The sequence below is a fragment of the Maylandia zebra genome, linkage group LG3 (assembly GCF_041146795.1).
Source record: "Maylandia zebra isolate NMK-2024a linkage group LG3, Mzebra_GT3a, whole genome shotgun sequence".
NCBI classification, from domain to species: Eukaryota; Metazoa; Chordata; class Actinopteri; order Cichliformes; family Cichlidae; genus Maylandia; species Maylandia zebra.
The window spans coordinates 43491542-43509864 of record NC_135169.1 but is presented as its reverse complement, the minus strand read 5'-3'; the positions used below and the strand labels follow the sequence as shown (position 1 = coordinate 43509864).

At 41.3% G+C, this 18323-nt stretch overlaps 1 protein-coding gene across 5 annotated transcripts in view; it reads left to right on the top strand.

The window, feature by feature from the left end:
- The window catches only part of slc8a4b (solute carrier family 8 member 4b), a 126227-nt gene that overhangs the window by 13906 nt on the left and 93998 nt on the right, over window positions 1-18323 (top strand). Inside the window, exon 2 of one of the 5 annotated variants that reach the window (XM_076881896.1) lies at window positions 12394-12484. The exons of the other annotated variants lie outside the window; for them this stretch is intronic. The gene's annotated coding sequence lies outside the window, so the exon portion shown is untranslated. The remainder of the gene's footprint in view (window positions 1-12393; window positions 12485-18323) is intronic. 5 annotated transcript variants of the gene reach the window in all.

The window sequence follows — 18323 nt, the reverse complement described above, 5'->3', positions numbered from 1 at the left end:
AAAAAATAATAACAAAATCTACTTTTGAAGATTAACTATTAATTACAGAATGTTGCTAAAGATTTGCTATAAGTGCAGACTAGCATATAATTGAAATATAATTAGTCTAATTTCTTTAATTTACTGAACTAATTAAATCCTCAGATGCTTTCCCAAAACCTCTCATCTCGTTTCTTTTACCTTCTGTTCCACCAAGATTTTATTTTCATCATAGCTCCACTGCTTCTTCACTGTTTTCCTCTAACTAAGAGTCTGCAAGTTCTTTGGCTAAACACCTAACTATGTTTAGAGTTGAGGCCTGATCTCTCTGTCCTCCGTTTCTTTAATTTCAAAAGTAAATACCCCCGCAGTGATAAGAAATGACTGCTTCTTTGAACGGATGCAAAAAGAGGTGTGCCGCGGCGCGTGTGTGTGTCCGGGTGTGCGAGCGATGCCAAGAAGAAGTACAGTTTGATGGCCGAGCAGATGGATAGCACGACTGTGTTTCATTTGTTTGTGTTCGGCAAATGGCAGTGACAGAGCTGTGGTGAAACTAATAAAGTTAAATGGAACCACGTCTTTCATTAGCTCAGTGCTTTCCTGTATGATAAAACCCCCGCGCTGCCCTTTCCTCGCTTTACAGGAGCAACTCAGAGAGGCAGTGAAAACACTCCATCTCTGAAATGGATTTACAAAAGAGCCCATTATTTTCAGTGAGAAAGATGAAAGACAACAACAGCTTTATTTTCACGTTCACGCTGACACAAATGCCCTTTTGAACGTGGTAACACTGAGGACTGAGTAGCTGGGAGAGGAGGCCAAACCAAACTTCAATGAACATACAGATAAGCCCCCCCAAAAAAAATCGATTTTCCACGTAATGCAAGCATCTGAACAAAGCATGTATATGTGCAGTGAAGGGAGTAATACACAGAGAGAAAGCCTGGATTAGAGTATTTAGGAATGCATGTCGTCAACTCGTGTTCTATTTTATTTTATTGTCCTCCTGTGTACCTCTCCTTTTCGAATGATGGTCATCCCTTCCTAAATCCAATCAGGAAATCACCGGCCATGACAATCCTGACTGCACATACACACTCCCACACACACATGAACATGAAAACATACAAGCCACCAGGTCCAGTGAAGCAGACACTTGCAAGATTTCACGACTGCTAATGCATGCACTTGTGAACACATCGTCACATGTACACATTGCATTCTGTACCAGCCTACAGTCATGCATGCAACGTGTCTGGACAGCTTGTGTGTGTGTGTTTGTGTAAGTATGCATGTGTGTGCGGACTCTTATCAGATTATATAAGCCAGGTTTGGGGTTTATGCTGCAGCACCAGATTACGCACAAATGGATTGAAGAAATGGGTGGGCAAGAGGAGGATAGGGGAAAAAGACTGGAACAAAAATGGATAAGTAGAATGGGAATTTTAAAGCAGGATGAGGTGTTACACGGCAGGATCTCCACTGATTGAATGGTACGTTGAGCTGAGCATTAAGAGACATTAATAAGGACATATGGCAGTGATTGTGGAAAGAGAGTCAGAGGAGATAAAATTGGTAAACAACAAAGGTGGGAAATGACAGAGATAGGATGAGCGAGAGCACCAGTGTGAGATGAGCAATGCTACTGGAAAACGGGGGAAAGAGGAGACGGCTGTGAGACAAAAAAGGGGGAGGGATAATGAGGGAGACAGACAGGAGGGAATCTAACAAGTGAAATGACGAGACAGGCGATAATCAGCAAGAAGATGTGGCAATAAGAGGAAGTGTCGATGAGAAAAGCTGAGAAAGGAAATAAAGTAGCAGACAAACAAGAATAATGAGGGAGAGAGGGAAACGGTAGCCATCCTTCTATCACAGTAAATCCTATAGCAACACTGGAAGACGAATTTTCCTTCTGTATAGGGTTTGCATCATACAACAGCTGTCTACACAACTATTCGGTGTGAAGGTTATCTGTGATTATGGAATCAGTACTATCTACGGGTAGATCGCTGTCCCACCAAAACAGGATTTTAACGCTGCGCCACTGAATATTTATATATTAACAATAGGTCGAATTACTGCGCGTGTGTCTGTGTTTCCAGTGACAAAAAATGAAGATACAGCAAAAACAGCCGAATCGGGATTTTGCCTTTGATGTCTGTCCGTTTTTTTTGAATACAAAACACTCAGTTTAATAGGTACACCCAGCTAAGACTGTTGCACACTTCAGCCTTCCTGAAAGTCACAGTGCTGAGGCGTAGCTGAAACTCAAAGAAGTGCTGATTCTACCACTTTAGACAGTTTACAGCCATTTGCAATCTGAGATGAGGGAGAAAATGAGCTATCAATATGGAGTGGAAAACTGTTAGATTTAGACTGGGTGGATTTGGTCCCAGTGGGGAGAATCTCAGGTTTATCACTGTTCAATTTGAAAAAGTTGCAAGAGAACCAGGATTTGATTTCCTGGAGGGAAACAGGGCGGTGGGTGGGAGGGTGGTAATGGGTTTAGTAGATAGGTGCAGCTGTGTGTAGGCAGGGATAGCTCAGTAGGTAGCATAGTCACCCCATGATCGGAAGGTCAGGGGTCGAATCCACTGAACAGCTACCCTAAAGGTACCTCTGAGCAAGCTACCGTCCCTCCCCGGGTGCCTGATTAGTGGCTGCCCACAACTTCACTGAGAGCAATCAATAAAATATACATTATTATTATTATCAGCATAACAATGGAAACTGATATTAATCTTACAGAAGATATGACCAAGTGGAAGTAGACAGATGTTAAATAGAAGATGCCCCAGGACAGATCCCTGGGGGACACCAGTAGTTCCTGGGATTTGAAATTTAGGAATTTAATGAACGAATATGGTTGAAAAGACTGGATTCAAACCAGTTTAGAGGTGTTAGTGTTAGTCTGTCAAGAAGAATTTTATTGGATTTGGAGGCAGATGAGAATGGTTAATAGACAGGAGTCAGTTGTCACGAGGACGTGATGGCGATATGCGTCTGTGCTTGACCATCTGGATGTAGGTGATGGCAAGCAGGTCTATGTCCCAACTTGACCCAATGTTTTCTGTTGGATACATTTTTCATTCTTCATTTTATGCTTTATTCCAACGGCTGAGCCCATCCAGTTGTATTTCCCTCAGATCCATCTTACAAATGCAGCTATTAACCTTCAGCCCCAGAGCCACGTTCATTAAGTTCATTTTCTAACGCAGTCCTGATCTAGAAGTAGAATGAAACATTCATACACACTTAACCATTCATCTGTCTTCTGATGGTTCAGGAAACCTCTCTGGCCTTTTCAGCCTACAGGCTCCAATGACACTTTTCTCATTTCCTCCTCTGGATCATTCTGCCATTATTCTTCTGCCTTATACTCTTTCTTTCCTTTCGTTTCTCATTCTTACTTCCCTCTTCACTGCGTTGGTTGTCCACTCTGCCATTATCAGCATGAAAATCTGTCGCTGGTCTGCTTGGATCTTAGTCGCAGCTTCAAACATGCTTTTAGATAGATCAAAGTAGATATTAGGCACCAATGCGATTGCATACGTATGCAGACACACGATAGCGTCACATGCGTGAATCTCACACCCTGACAATGAGCCTGTTGCTAATTGCTGGCTTCAAAGACCGAATACATGCTGTACAGCCTGTTACCTCTGAATATTTACACACATACAAATCCGACCCCACATCCTCAAACCGCACAAACAAGTATACCCAGCTAACATGGATTTACCAGATAAATAAATACATAGACGTAGGAGCATTAGATTGTACCCGTGTATGTATGTTTCTTTGTGAGAAAACACAAAAGTGTGCACAGCTAAGAGTGTGATTATCTGGGTAATGAATGCTCAGGTCTGCTGGTTGAGTAGGCTGTCGGATGAGGGTCAAACGCTTCAAAAGCTCTTTCATGCCTGCCTCAGATAGGTCGCATCGACCCCTGGATCTGTGAATCGATCAACCAGCCTTAATGTGACTCATTCGGGGAAACAAGAGTCCCCTAATCAAACTTTAAAATGCTCATGCACTAACACTTTCACTTTAGAATAGAGGATATGAGATTTGGTGATGGAATCGCTTTAGCATAAGAAATAGGCGTGGAATAGCAAATCATCAATACCACAGTTCTTCTGCCTGTTTTCTTGTTGATCATCATTCTTTATGTAATTACGTATGAAAAATAATTCAAATGATACAAATTTATTGCCTGCAACATTTTGCTGTTTCTGTGTTTGCTGTTTATGGATGTTTTAGCACTTAGCGGACCTGCGGAGATGGCTGTAAACACACACATATTCTCACCTTCTAAATGTGATTAGGCAAATGTGTCCACACACAGTTGCTGATTTACATACTCGGCAGACTGTTTGAAAACAGCTGCAGTTGTAAATACATTTGATGTAAGCCTAGAGCAGGAGTGTCGAACCCCAGGCCTCGAGGGCCGGTGTCCTGCAGGTTTTAGATGTCACCCTGTTTCAACACACCTGAATCAAATGATTAGTTCATTATCAGGCCTCTGGAGAACTCCAAGACATGCTGAGGAGGTAATTTAGCCATTTAAATAAGCTGTGTTGGATCAAGGACACATCTGTGGCCTAGAGGCATAAGACGAAATAAAGCAAAGTCTCTGGAGGGAACTTCAGAGTCCTTGGTTATTACTTGGATTTATCTGTCACCTGAACATTGCAAATACATTATTTAAATTTACTTTTAGCTCATTTTTGGTCTCCACCAATTCCTGAGAAAATGACTGCACTCTTTGACTCCTTTGTTCTCTAGCAAGTTGCAGTGTATTCATGGTGATGCTGGGCAGGTAGTGTAGATTGCATGTAGGAGGTGGGAACTCGGAAATTTTTGTGACTGACCTTGCTACATATGTATTTCTTGGAGTCTCTTTCTTAAGTTTTAAAATATAGGTAGGAGAATTTTTAAATCAAGCGTGCAAACACCTGATTTACGGTGAAGAAAAGAGCATCTTATGATTTGCGCTTGATGTTGAAATGAACTGACTGCGCCTGTGTTTAGAAAAGAGTGCAACTTTTGTTTGTTTTCTCCCAATTAGTAAATGTGACACTTGGTCGAAACCCTGACATCTAAATTGGTCAACACAGCGGCACAAACTGAATGCAGTTTGCAGAGGTTTAGTCGGATGGCCTCTTACAAAGTCAGAAAAATAGATCAGATTATTGCAGGAATTAGATGCTTCGTTGTTTTTTATTAAACAACAACTAATTTAGTTAGTACACCGCTGTGAGAAGATGGCCTCAGATCTTTTACATGTACATAGATTTTTATTATCAGAGCTATTTAAAAAAATATCATTAGAAATCTATCCATACTATTTATGTTATGCACATCTGGACTTCTGTTTCATTTATTTGCACGAGGAACATAATGCATAGGATTGTTATAAATATTCCTCTCTGACACCAATGTCTGAACTATAGATTCAGTGATGGGATTGGCTAAATGTGCAGTTAGCTCAGTAGGAAGGAAGCTTGAGATTCTGCATTTTAATCACCATTGAACAGTATTTCTTTCCACATTCTTTTAATTGACAATGTTTCCTTTATCTAATTTTATTATAACTGATTAAGAGGTAGTTGAAAAATAATTCTGCAGTCACAAACTTTATCTTGGTTGGACGTCATACCAGAACATCTGGGTGTGTTGAAGACGCACCTCGAACTGATGTCAGTTCAGCTTTTATTTTGAAAAACTTTTTCAGACATGACTACACATAAAGAAAAGACCATCAGCCAGATGTTTGATGGGGACGCTATGACAGAATAGCCTGTAGAGAACTACAGCAAAGTCAGCCGATAAACTAGTCGCAAGACACATTTCACATTCTGCGCAGTGATTTGCTTACATCAGCTACAAATAGTGCAGTAGTTTGAGGTTTCACTTGTACAACTTCCAACCTTCCCAAGCCATTACTTACAGCTTACTGTAAACGTGGTGTGAAAATCAAGCTGTAGAGATTTGAAACTTGTTTTGCATATTCCAAAAGCATATTCAAATACACAGATGTGGTATGGCTAAACCTTAGACTGCCATTTAGACAAAACAGCTTTTAATCATTTTGTACTATAGTGAATGGAATAACCTACAGAGTTGGACGTTACTGCACTTCTCACAGCTCTAAAACATCTCTCAGAGCTTAAATGCTGGATTGAACTTGAACGTAATGCCAAGGATTCTTTTTAAAACAGCCATGGTTCACGTGTACATCACTGTAACTGTCCTTGCATCAAAAACAAGTCATTTATTATAACCCACTTACATTTGTTGTGACCTCTAGTGGTCAAAGCAGTTATGACAGGGGCAAAAGAGGAAGTCAGGTGACGCAGAAAGAGCTACAAAGTCGGTACAAGTAGGAGGTCAGGATAGATAAATGGACTTGCAAAACACTGGACTTTAACTCAGGATATTAATCGTGGTTCTGCAGCTTTTCTTTCCTTTAAAAAAGTTGCTGACTGTGTTCCTCGTATGAGAGCTGGCGAGTACAGCTCCCAGACTTCAAGGGCACTGGATGTGTACGTCTTTGCTCAAAGAAGAGAAAAAAAAAATCTTAAAATCTTGAATTACTGGGAAATGTTACTCATTCATCTTTTCCTGTCAGGTTTTGCCAAGCCAATCCAGGGATTTAAACCAACTCCCTCCAGTCAAAGGCTCACATATACTCCTCTAACCTCGCTGCTGCCGGGGTCCTTTGGTGACCCTCTCTGAGTCACGGTGCCTGCAGCTGTTGCTCAGAGGCCGCAGTTTAATTCGTACTTCAAAATAGACAGGAAGGCATAAGATTTACTCAGAAATCTTCTCTATACATGTTGTGTGTTTTTATTGACCTCCTTCACCCTTCTTGGCAAACGTTGTCCCACTTACATGGGAGAAACTGGTATCGATCCAAAGATAGAAAAGCAGCCGAGGGGGGGCTAAACTCATTTCACAGAGAACTTCTCATTTCTCTTGTCTCCGTCTTGCTTTGACTTTATCTCTCTGTCACACACACACACACACATACGCAAACGCACACAGTCACCCACTCCTCTCGTACCCATAATGATAACGTTAAAGACTTTTGTATCTCATTAATCCCCATAGAAACAGTATTGGACCTACTTTCTGCACTCCTCTCCTTTGTTTAACTCTCTGTGTCTTGCACACATGCATTCCCCTCCATTATACAGTCATCTATATTAAGTACTATATTGGATATTATTGGATGTGACAAACTGCCGATGCTTTCTCATTGTGTCTTAGATTATGTTGCTGAAGGATGTGCTGCTGCTGCGGTGATTTTATATGCAAGTGTGTGTTTGTGAAGCGGGTGTGTGTAACCACAGAAGGGCAGAGCTACGTGGTAACAGAGTTGCACTACATCTCAGTGTGCGTGTGCCTGTGTGCTCCCGGCCAATCAGAATAATGTGGATTATCGCTGGTTATGTAGATTGCGTAAATGTAGAGATTGAGTTTGTGTATGCGTGTCTCTGTGCGAGCAGGTGAGAACAGCTCAAGATGTCTTTAAGCGAGAGCAGATGGGAAGTCAAATGTTATTGGAGCGTATGCTACATAATTCATTTATGTTGTGTGTATGTGTTCCTGGATCTCACTGTGAATATACAGTTGTCGCCCTGAGGGGGCAATAGAAACACAGGCTCATTATAAGGGACATGTACAATGTGCCCAATACAACATTTAGCAGATATTTAAAGATTTGTTTCATTCTTTTCTATTCAGGTATAAAAACTGAGCCAGGTAGAGTTGGCTTTGCATTAATCAGCTGCTAGTCTGTTGTTTATTTGCTAAAAAAAGACTTACACCTGTCTGTTAAAGCCGAGCAACCAGGGCTGAAAAATGAAGCCAGTTACGAACCTGCAGTTCCTAGAACAGCCACTTGAGGGTGGCTCTAAAAGCGAGTCACTCTTTATAGACTCCTGTGTAAAAAATGGCCAACTTTACAAAAAGCTGCTGTCAGGTTAGCTTTTTTTTGTTCCACTTTTATAAAATAGCTGCTTGAATTTCACTGATACTCAGAATTAATCATAATTAAGTGTGGGGATGCTTTAAGTGTATGTGGCTGCTGGCTCAGTTTATAGCTTATTGCAAGGCTTCAGTTCAATTAACGTGAGTCACTGAAATGACTCTTGTTACTGCATTTTAAATGACATCTGACAAACAGCAATAATAATAAAAAAATAAGATCACAGAGCAGATTTGTGGATTTTGTGAAGGAAGATATGATGGTGTTGCCCATAAAACTAAAATTCAGGCACCAAAATGTGAGTCCTGTTATTGAAATCAGAAATATATTGATGTTCAGGCAGTTAGGTTGTCTTTGCGAGGTTTTAATTTCACTGTGCAAACGGATCAAACAACATTACAGAGCACGACAGTAATGGCGAGATTATGGTGGCCATCTTTTATTTACAGTCTGTGGTTAAAGCTGGCTTTGAATAAGCATTGGCCTATTTGGAGCCATGAGCTTAATGTTCCACTTCTACCCAGGTTGCATTTTATGGTCATTAAAAAAAGGCAGGAGTGTAAACATCTGCTGGACCTGAGTAGGACGCATAGTGAAGAGGATTTTTCACACTGTGAAGGCAGGTCAGTCCTCTCTTCTAAACAGTCTGATGGCGCCCCTGTTTCTAAATCATCTCAAACCTATATTGGCATTTCTGCTTGGCAAGTTTTTGCAATAAACTACGCTCTGCTGTAATGCCAGCCTGGCTGATTTATGGCTCTAGCATCCTGCTGAAAAAAACTCCCAGTAAAACAGGAAAAGAAATGAAATGATAGTAAGCATAATATGCACTATGTGTACCTCGTAGTACTTCAAATCATCGGATTAATGAGAAACTAACATGGGTTTTCTCTCTTTCTACGTCTCAGTTTCTGCAGTGACGACATGCAAAACATATGAAAGAGCAGAATCGAAGATGACATGTTTAGATTTTTAATTTTTTATCTGACCAACCATCTAAAACCTACTTATATTCAATAATAATTAGAGACTCAAGTACACACAGAAATTCATATCTTATTAGTAAGCTATTATTAAGTTATCAGCTGAGTCTATGTGAAGTTTGCACTGTGTGTTGTGTTCATAGATCCAATTTAAGAATCAGAGCCAAGTTGCAATAAAGCGGGTTGGTAATTTTGCCATTTTTTTTTCTGTGGCTTTATTTTAGTTGGTTCATTCTCAGAAAATTGGTTGAGATTTTTTTTTCATTCTGCAGCAGACTGAAAGACATTAAATCAAAAGTACTCCTCCAGGTGCTAGGTAGGGGGGATATTGCTCTCAGCAGGGACTGGGGATTTGAGGAGATTTGGGCAAAATCCATAACGACTCAGGAGTGCTGTTGTTATGGTGGAATATCAATTGGTGTTTTTCAACTGCTTCAAATCACAACCTGGAACGAGCTTTTGGATGTGACCTTTAGAAATGCGCCCTTGCGTACGGACACTTTGGCTCATCATTTCTGTGCCACTGTTTTTCACATGCTCGATAGTACACAATAAACACCTGTAGGTGATGCACGTCGCAATTCTTGGTCCTTTTCTTTTCCGTTTGTTGGTGTAGTGTATTTATTTCTCTGACAGACTGCACAGACGTGCTGTGTTTGAAAAGAAAGCGAAGGCTGTGAAGTGAAGCTTTTGTCTCTGGCTCTGCTGCTGACGGAGTGACAGTGCTGGCATATTTGGCGCTCAGGGCAAGAGCACGAGTACCCAGGATCCTCAAATGACCTGTGACTGAGCGACGCATGCCATGAGCGCTCCTCAAGAACTAGTTGTTTTTTTGCTAGAAAAACAACTAGTTCGAAATATCTCTCAGTAAATTGAAATGTCTCTCAAAAAACAGTTTTAAGAGCAGCCTTTTAACGCAACACTCGGCGGTGTATTTTGAGGCTAGACCCGCACCAGACAGAAGCGATTCAGCAGAAAACACACTAGCGGGGGTGATTATTAAGTGAGTGGTTGGGTGTCAGACGGCTAGGCCACCAAGTCGTGTTAAAGTAAAGACATCACAATTAGATGACTTGCAGTCAGACCTGTCATTGGCCGACTTGCCTGCTGCTGATACTGAGGCCTCCTGAGGGCACGAGAAACTGAATATTGCTACTGCAGAAAGAAAAGTACTCTGAGAACAGTTTTACCAGCACTGCTTGCTGTTGCTAAATTGCTTTTATTGGATTTTGTCTTTACATGTAAGACTCCGGCGACTTCTCAAAGAGCAGGAATGATTGTTTAAAATTACTGTTTGGCTAAGAATCCACTAACTTAAGTTAAATAACGAAACACTTTTCTTTAGCTGTCTCTGTACCCTCTACTTACAGTCGTGAAAAAGAAAGTTTTCAGGTGACTCTGTGCAGACACGTGGAAAAACTAAGTATCACCATACTGCTTTCATATGATTTAAGAGGGTAAATAGCAGCCAGGTGATGCTGATCAAATACACTTAATTAACGGATCATCAGCAGGTGTGAGAACCTCTGTAAAAGCAGATGTTTTGTCAATTTGCCAGTGTGGAGCATTCAGGTGTGTGTTAACACAAAGCCACAATTTTCCCGGCAGTGGACGTCCAAGCAAATTTAGCCCAAGGTCAGTCCATGCAATGTTCAGAGAAACTGTAGCTACACCTCAGACTCTGCAGACCTCGGTTAGGATGTTAAATTTGAAACTTCATGACACTGCAATTAGAAAAGGATTTGCTTGTTTGGAAACGTTGCCAGGAGGACGGCTCTTCTCTCTAAAAAGAACAGCACAGTTTAGGTTTGCAATGTTTAATATGAACATACCACAAGATCTCTGGAGCAATGTCCTTTGGACAGAGGAGATCAAAGTGGAGATGTTTGACTGTAACGCACAACTACACATGTGGTGAAAACCAAACACAGCATAGCACAAAGACGTCGATTGAGTCGATCATGACCTCCACTGTACATCAAAGTAAAACCATCTGTCCAACATCTGAAGCTCAGCCAAAATTGGGTCATGCAACAGGACAGCAATCCCAAGAACAGCAGAGCCCATCAAATATATGCTGGAATGGCTCAAAAGATTCAAGGTGTTGTAATGTCCCAGTCGAAGTCCAGACATCAAGTCATCATTGACCAGATATGATTCAAACCTCAATGACCTGATGAAACATTATAAAGAAGAGCGGACAAAAATTCCTCTATTACAAAGACACTGCTTAATGTGGTTCAACTACTGAATCATGGGATATACTTCGTTTGTCACATGACTGCATAGAGTCCTGTGAAAATGTATTTTTCCACATTACTGCACTAGCAGGATACACTGGAATTATAGGCTAGCATGCTTAAGGTAAACCAAACAAACCCATGCCTCAAAGAGCCTCATCAGGTCAGTCTTGTTGTTGCTAGGCTATTTTCCTCTTAAGTTTTTCTTTCTATAGCCTTTAGCATTACCTAACCATGCAAATGCACCACAAATGCTCTGCTTTCTGTCTAGTTTTTGAAGCTACAGGCACATTTACAATGTAAAATAATCTGCTAGCAATAGTGGTATTTGACTTGCTAACACCTGACTCAAAGAAATTTAAGGAATTGACAGATTTCTCAGTACACAGCTAAAATATGTTGTTTAAGTTAGTCATTTTAGGAAACACAGATAGGCCTATAAGCTTGTTGTTAAAAAGAAACTTTCATTTCTTTATTGTATTTATGCTACACACATCGAGGCTTCAAGCACTTAGCTTAGCATATTTACAAGCCACAAGGAAAAACTGCTAACCTAAAGCATCGTGTGTGTTTAATATATAGTTAAAACAAATGGGAAGACAACAAGTTGCGATTTTGTGGATAGATAACTACTTTTCATGGATACATGTGTCTCCAGCAATGTATGGTCTCACTGCTGCTAGTTTTCCCAATGAGCTAACTTTCTCCATGCTATAGCTATGCATTAAATATCAATCTTCGGAAGACATTTGTCATGAGCTATAAGAATCTTTATTAAAATGTCAGCATATACCCTTCAATGATGATATAAGTGTAAGTGGAAATAGTAGATTCAGTGTAAGTAGGCACTCAATTAAATTGCCCACATAAAAAGGAAATAGAATAACCATCATTTCCATTGCATCCAATATCACTTGAATAATACTTGACTCGTGCTTAATTCTTGTAATTATATTGCATGAGAATAATTTTGAATCATGAGGAAAAACTTATATAAAAGTTGAATATTATTTGCTATTTCTTTTCACATTTCTTTGCCAGCATAAATCACTGCAGGAAGACTGTGAGCAACAATATATATATTTTATAGCAGCATTAAAGACAGTCAAGCATATGATGTTGATCAGGAACAACTTTCTAAACATTCAAGGATATGATTTTTTTATTCATCTTATTTCCATATGTACCGAAGACCTTGTCCAGAGAGCACACGGTGCAGGTCAGGCAGCCAGGTGGTGGCAAAGTCAAACTCCCCTGTTGTTGGGAACAGTGTCTGAAGACAGGTATGAGTCATCTCCTCAGCTGACTTACACACCTTTAAAACTGTTCATTGCAGTCTGTTTGTGTGTATTTGTGTGTGTTTGTGAGTGCACCCGTGCATTAACTCTGCGTGTGTGTCTTTTGGCAATGCAGACAGCCAAATAGGCAGTCAGCTGCAACAGTGAGCCACTCAATCACTCGCCCTCGACTCAATACGCTGCCATTTAGACAATACTGCAACTCACTGTGAGGTGTGAGCGCGTGCATGTGCGGTCCTTGTCTGTGTTTTCGTGGGCTTTCATTTCACATTTCAGGATTTCATTAATATTTTTGCATCTTTGTGCATGCTCTGCATTAGCTACGCATCTCTGTGTCGGCAAACGATGCATTGCATGTGTAAGCTGTGCATGTGTGATGGCGTGTGTCTGTATTTACACATAAGCTCTGTGTTTTTCTTTGACCTTTGGAATTCCCTCGGTCCGTCGCACACCGCTGCTTCACTATAGGTCCACGCGCACCATTCATTTTGTGTGTGTGTGTGTATGTGTGTGTGTGTGTGTGTGTGTGTGTGTGTGTGTGTGTGTAGGCACTCTGCAGACACTGAGAGAGCGAGTGGCAGACAGATAGAGGAGGAGCGGGAAATGGCATAAATGTTTAATTTCTGAGTTGAATTTGTGCAATTTTTTATATTGTTCATGTATAATTCATGGCTGTGTCATGAATTAAATTAAATAAAAGCAAGAAAAAATAAAAAATACAAAGAGAATTGAAAGAAAAGGCACGTCTGTCCATCTGATCTGCTCACAGCTTGTGGATGGAAGTCCATTTAAGCAGTCGCATTAACAAAATAACCCTATAACGGCTCTTTTAGCAGGCCTTTGATTACACGTAGGACCTTTCCATGTGCGGTATGAATCCTGGCACTGATCAATATCTGAATTCCTGCAAAGCTTTACTACAGGATTGCTAATAAACACACAGGAAGCTAATCAAAATGCACTACCAAAGAGGACAAGAGGTGAGCCAGATTCAAATAAAGGCCTTCTCACATGATTGGGGAAGAATAATTAAAAAGGTCTTTTTCATCAGCTGCTAACCACTGGCAATATGGATGAGGCTGTATTTTCTTCCTCTCTCCCCCTTTTCCCTCTTTGATTAATTACAAATTTCCGTGGCTTTTTTGGCTCTTTCTTTTCTTCCTTTATTCTAAATCATTTAGCATGGAAGCTATTTCCACACTGACATAATTAGTTTTGTTGAGCTTGACTTCCCCGCTGCCACATGTCCTGAAGATGCTGATTTATACAGCCTGCGCTGTTTTATTGCATCGGTAAATGTACAAAATCAATTGTGCCACGAAGAGAGAAATTAGGAGAGAGGATATTTGGATTTATGGGAAAGAAACAAAACAGGGAAATATACGTGTGGAAATGAAAGACGAGCCGAGAGAGGGAGGATTCAGAAGGATAGAGAGGGGGGGGAAAAGGACACGACAGAGGAGGGGGAAGTGGGTGAGCGATGTAACTCACAAGAGCAGGGGAACAAAGATCGAGACAAATACGGAAGGGAGCAATGAAGTGAGTAAAATGTGCAGCAAAAAATGTGAATGGAAGAGGCAGAGAAAGTGGAGAGGACAGTGCAGACAATAGATGTGAAGAGGTGGTGTGAGAGGCAAAGTAGGTGAGAAAAATGGCAGAGATTAGCAGAGATGAGAGGGTGATGCAAAGTGGAGTGCAGGGCTGCTGCAGGTGGTGGAGAATGGATGGCTGATTGGTATGGAGATAGAGCGAGGGACCAGATTAAACCTAATTAGAACATTATAATGACTTTGTAAGGTGAAACAAAGAGATGAAAGCCATTATATGCTGGAGATAAAGAATGGATGCTGGCCAGCTCTTTAATGAAGAATAACACTGATTTCAACCGTTTGGAAAAGCCAAAATTGATGTTGTGTTGTGGGAGTTTGAGAAACACTGAGACAAATGAAAAGGATGGACATGCATGGACGATCAGTGAAATGACCAGAGGTCTGTGCCCAAATGGCAGAAGATGGAGGTTATAAAGGCCATGGGTACCGAGGAAAGAAAAACGGAAGAAGAGAGAGAGGAAAAACGGGCAAAATTATCAAATAATGGGGACGATGAGAAAGAGAACGAGAGCGTTACAGCTCCATCAAAGGAGAATGACCAAATCTGAAGAATTGGCAGAAATACAGCGTCACAAAGCTGCCAGCCTTTCTGTCTTTCTGCACTTGTTGGATAAACAGAAGAGAACACGAGTCGTTAGATGAGCAGCGGTAGCCACAACGGCTGAACAAGGACACTGCATCGCATTCAGATCACAAGCATCCTCAGCCTCTGTGGTTTAGCTCTACTGGGCCGAAAACCTTCCATGAGACATGATTATGAATTGTGCACATGCTGATATCAGAGTATTGGCGTACCCTTGATTTAATGAATGCAGAATATGTGTGTGGTTCGCATCTAGCTCTTGCCCTTTGGGTGCTCTGCGCTGTTCATCAGCACCATGTGAAAGTCAGAGACAATACTGTCTCATCTAATGTGACACTTCAGAAAGATCTACATCAGAGGCTGAAACAGAGGTCTCTCGACTTTATCTCAGAGCTGGTGGCACACGAAGGAGATGGTACAGGGATTTAAGCAGAGGTTTTTTAAAAAGAACATATACTTAGCCACTGGTTAGTGAAGCCCTGTTAACCATGAAGTTGAGCCATTTTGCCGTTACCATCTTTTTATTTTGATACCAGATTTTATTAGCAAGGGTTGGATCTGACTGTGAAACCGAGCTGCAACTACCGTAAAAGGTCCTTCTATTTTATTCTGCTTATCCAATTCGGGGTCACAGGGTGCTGGAGACTATCCCAGCTGCCATAGGACAAGAGCCAGGGTACACTCTGCAAAGGTCACCAATCTGTCGCAGGGCTAACACACAGAGACAAATAACTGGTCAAACCAATTCACTTTAAAATCACCTTGCGTGTCTTATGTCTGTGGGAGGAAGCTGGAGTACCTGGAGAGACCCAGATGGATACAAGGAGCACATAGACTCCTCACAGAAAGGTCTCAGACTAGATTTTAATTTCTTGCTGGGAGGCGACAGTGCTAACTAGTAACCGTTATGCTCACCTGCCCTAAAACATACCTTGTTTTAGCCTCCATCCACAATGAACATGACTTTGCATTCAACAAGCAACGCAGACCATATACTCAACATATTTACTTCTTTTTGCAACCTGAGGAGTCGCAACCTGGTGGCCATCAAGATGAATGCACATTTAAGGCACTCATTCATTAGCTTTGCTTTCAAGCTTGGAGTCTTTAATACAGTTGATGGTTTCAAGTCGGTTTAGAGCAGCGGTCCCCAAGACCGCGAGAGTTGAGGCTCGGGTGTGAAATGTATGGTTTTTAGGGTTTTTGTCGTTAACTCTGTTTCCCTGGGTCTTTTCACGTGTTGTAGTTGTGTGTCTTATTTTGAAATAAGTATTTAGGCGTTACCATAGCGACAAGAGAGCTTTAAGGGGCAGCGAGGAGGACGTTACTTTCAATGTTGTTGGTGCATTTCAGGAGGACGCTGCTAATTAAAGTTACACAATTACACAGTGGATTCAAGTTTATTATTATATTTACAAAATACCACAGTTTTTGTCTTGGTCATATTTTGTTGTAGTTATCCGGGACACCTTATAGGCCAGTCCGTGAAAATATTCTGACGTTAAACTGGTCCATCGCAAAAAAGGTTGGAGACCGCTGCTTTAGAGTATTAGAGTATGAAAGTACTTTACATGAAAAGCATGGAAACTAAAGTAAATCTTTCTGAAGTACTTCTAGCCATCAGTAGCTTTTATTTACCAATCAAAGTACAACTAAATCAGATTGATATTTGGTGCGACCACTCTTCACCTCTAGAACATCACCAGTTCTCTTTGCTACACTTATGTACAGTTTTTCAAGGTTATTGCTTGGCAGATTGTTCACAACATCTTAGAGAACTTGCCACAGTTCTTCTATGGATTTGTGCTGAATTGTTTCTCTTCATATGATCCACGCCGCTGATATCTGTGGGTCCATACCATCTATGAGTGACTGGGGGCAGATCAGATGCCTCCCTGATGGTACAATGTAATCATCTTAAATTCCTAAAAGCTTTGAAGAGCATATGCTCTTTAGGTAAGATTGGACGAGAAATTTAGGTGAATGAAGTCACTTTAGGCTTCAATAATCCCAAGACATGCGCTTGCATAGTCTTCTCAGGACACAAATATCCACATACTGAAGCGCTTCATGTGTGACACTTAAGTCTGTGCATTTAAGTCTGATGTGCACAGCCATGCAAGGAAACATAGGCGTGCCACTACCTGCGCAACACTTCTGAGGAGAATACTGGAGTTAAATGGAAGAATCGAAAGCAGCTTGTGTATTACATTTAGTACAACAATTTAGCTCCAGCCTGGCAATATGACTGCACAAAAGTCATTCTAGCAAAGACGACTGGGGCCTAATGGTTAATAAGGTGAGGCTGAGGCGGAGAGATTGCGTGATTGAATCGCAAGAAAAGCTGGATTGCCTGGACAGAGAAACACACACGCGCGCACACAATTTGCCCTCAAACAGCAGCCACTACCACACTGCCCTTGGATCTAACTGTGGCTAATAATGCAGAACTGTGAGACTGCAGATAGGTGAAAATGCAATTGTTCTTACACAGTCGTCTCTAGCTAAATATTACTGATACTATTTCTGAAACCTGTATGTATACTGACTGTTCATCCATCCATCCATCCGTCCATCCATCCATCCGTCCGTCCGTCCGTCCGTCCGTCCATCCATCCATCCATCCATCCATCCATCCATCCATCCATCCGTCCATCCATCCATCCATCCGTCCGTCCGTCCGTCCATCCATCCATCCATCCATCCATCCATCCATCCATCCATCCATCCATCCATCCATCCATCCATCCATCCATCCATCCATCCAGTGCCACCAGGCTAAGCAGGGTATTCCAGATGTCTTTCTCTCCACTTCCTTTGGCAGTCTTCCAGGTTCTCCAGGTTGGGAAGATGCTCCCAGGCCAGATCACATATATAATCCTTCCAGTGTGTTCTAATTCTAGCCCTTGGTCTTCTCCCATCTGGACATTTCTTGGATAACCTCCAAAAGAAGTTTCCTAGCATTACCCACACCTCCTTAGGCACCTCCTTTCAATTCAAGCAAGCAGTGGCTCCAGATGCACAGATTCCTTACCCCATCCCTAGGGCTGATCCAACCACCCAACACAGAAACAAATATTGGCTGCTTGTGTCCATGACTTCATTCTTTCTCACTCTGCAGGTATGGGCCATAGGTGGATGGATAACACCTACATTACTGTTGACACCAAAGCCAATCCTTCTACCTGCATTTTGCTCCATTTTACCATCATTTATGAAAAAGATTTATAGAATTAACTTGCAGATTTTAGATTATTGTACCTCATTTTGTAAAGAAGGGAAAAAAAACGTAATAAGCTTAACTTCACATATCAATACGATTGTCAATAAGACTGTCTTCTAGTTTGTTTGGGTTTTTTTTGGTGCTTTCAGCTAAATAGTGAGGTCAGATGAATTTATTTGTGTATGCACGGGGTTCTCCAGCTTCCACTGAAGCAGATGCATGCTAAGATGGACTGAACATATATTCTCACAATCATTTCAAATTTGTTGTCTGGATCCGGGTGTTGTTCTGAGTCCAGCGACTCGGTTCTTGCACTGTTCGGAGGGAAGTTTCAGCCTTGGTGGAGGCATGCAGCCTCGGGCCCGTACGTTTCTCTATTTTCTTTACTGAATGCATTGCAGTGACAGC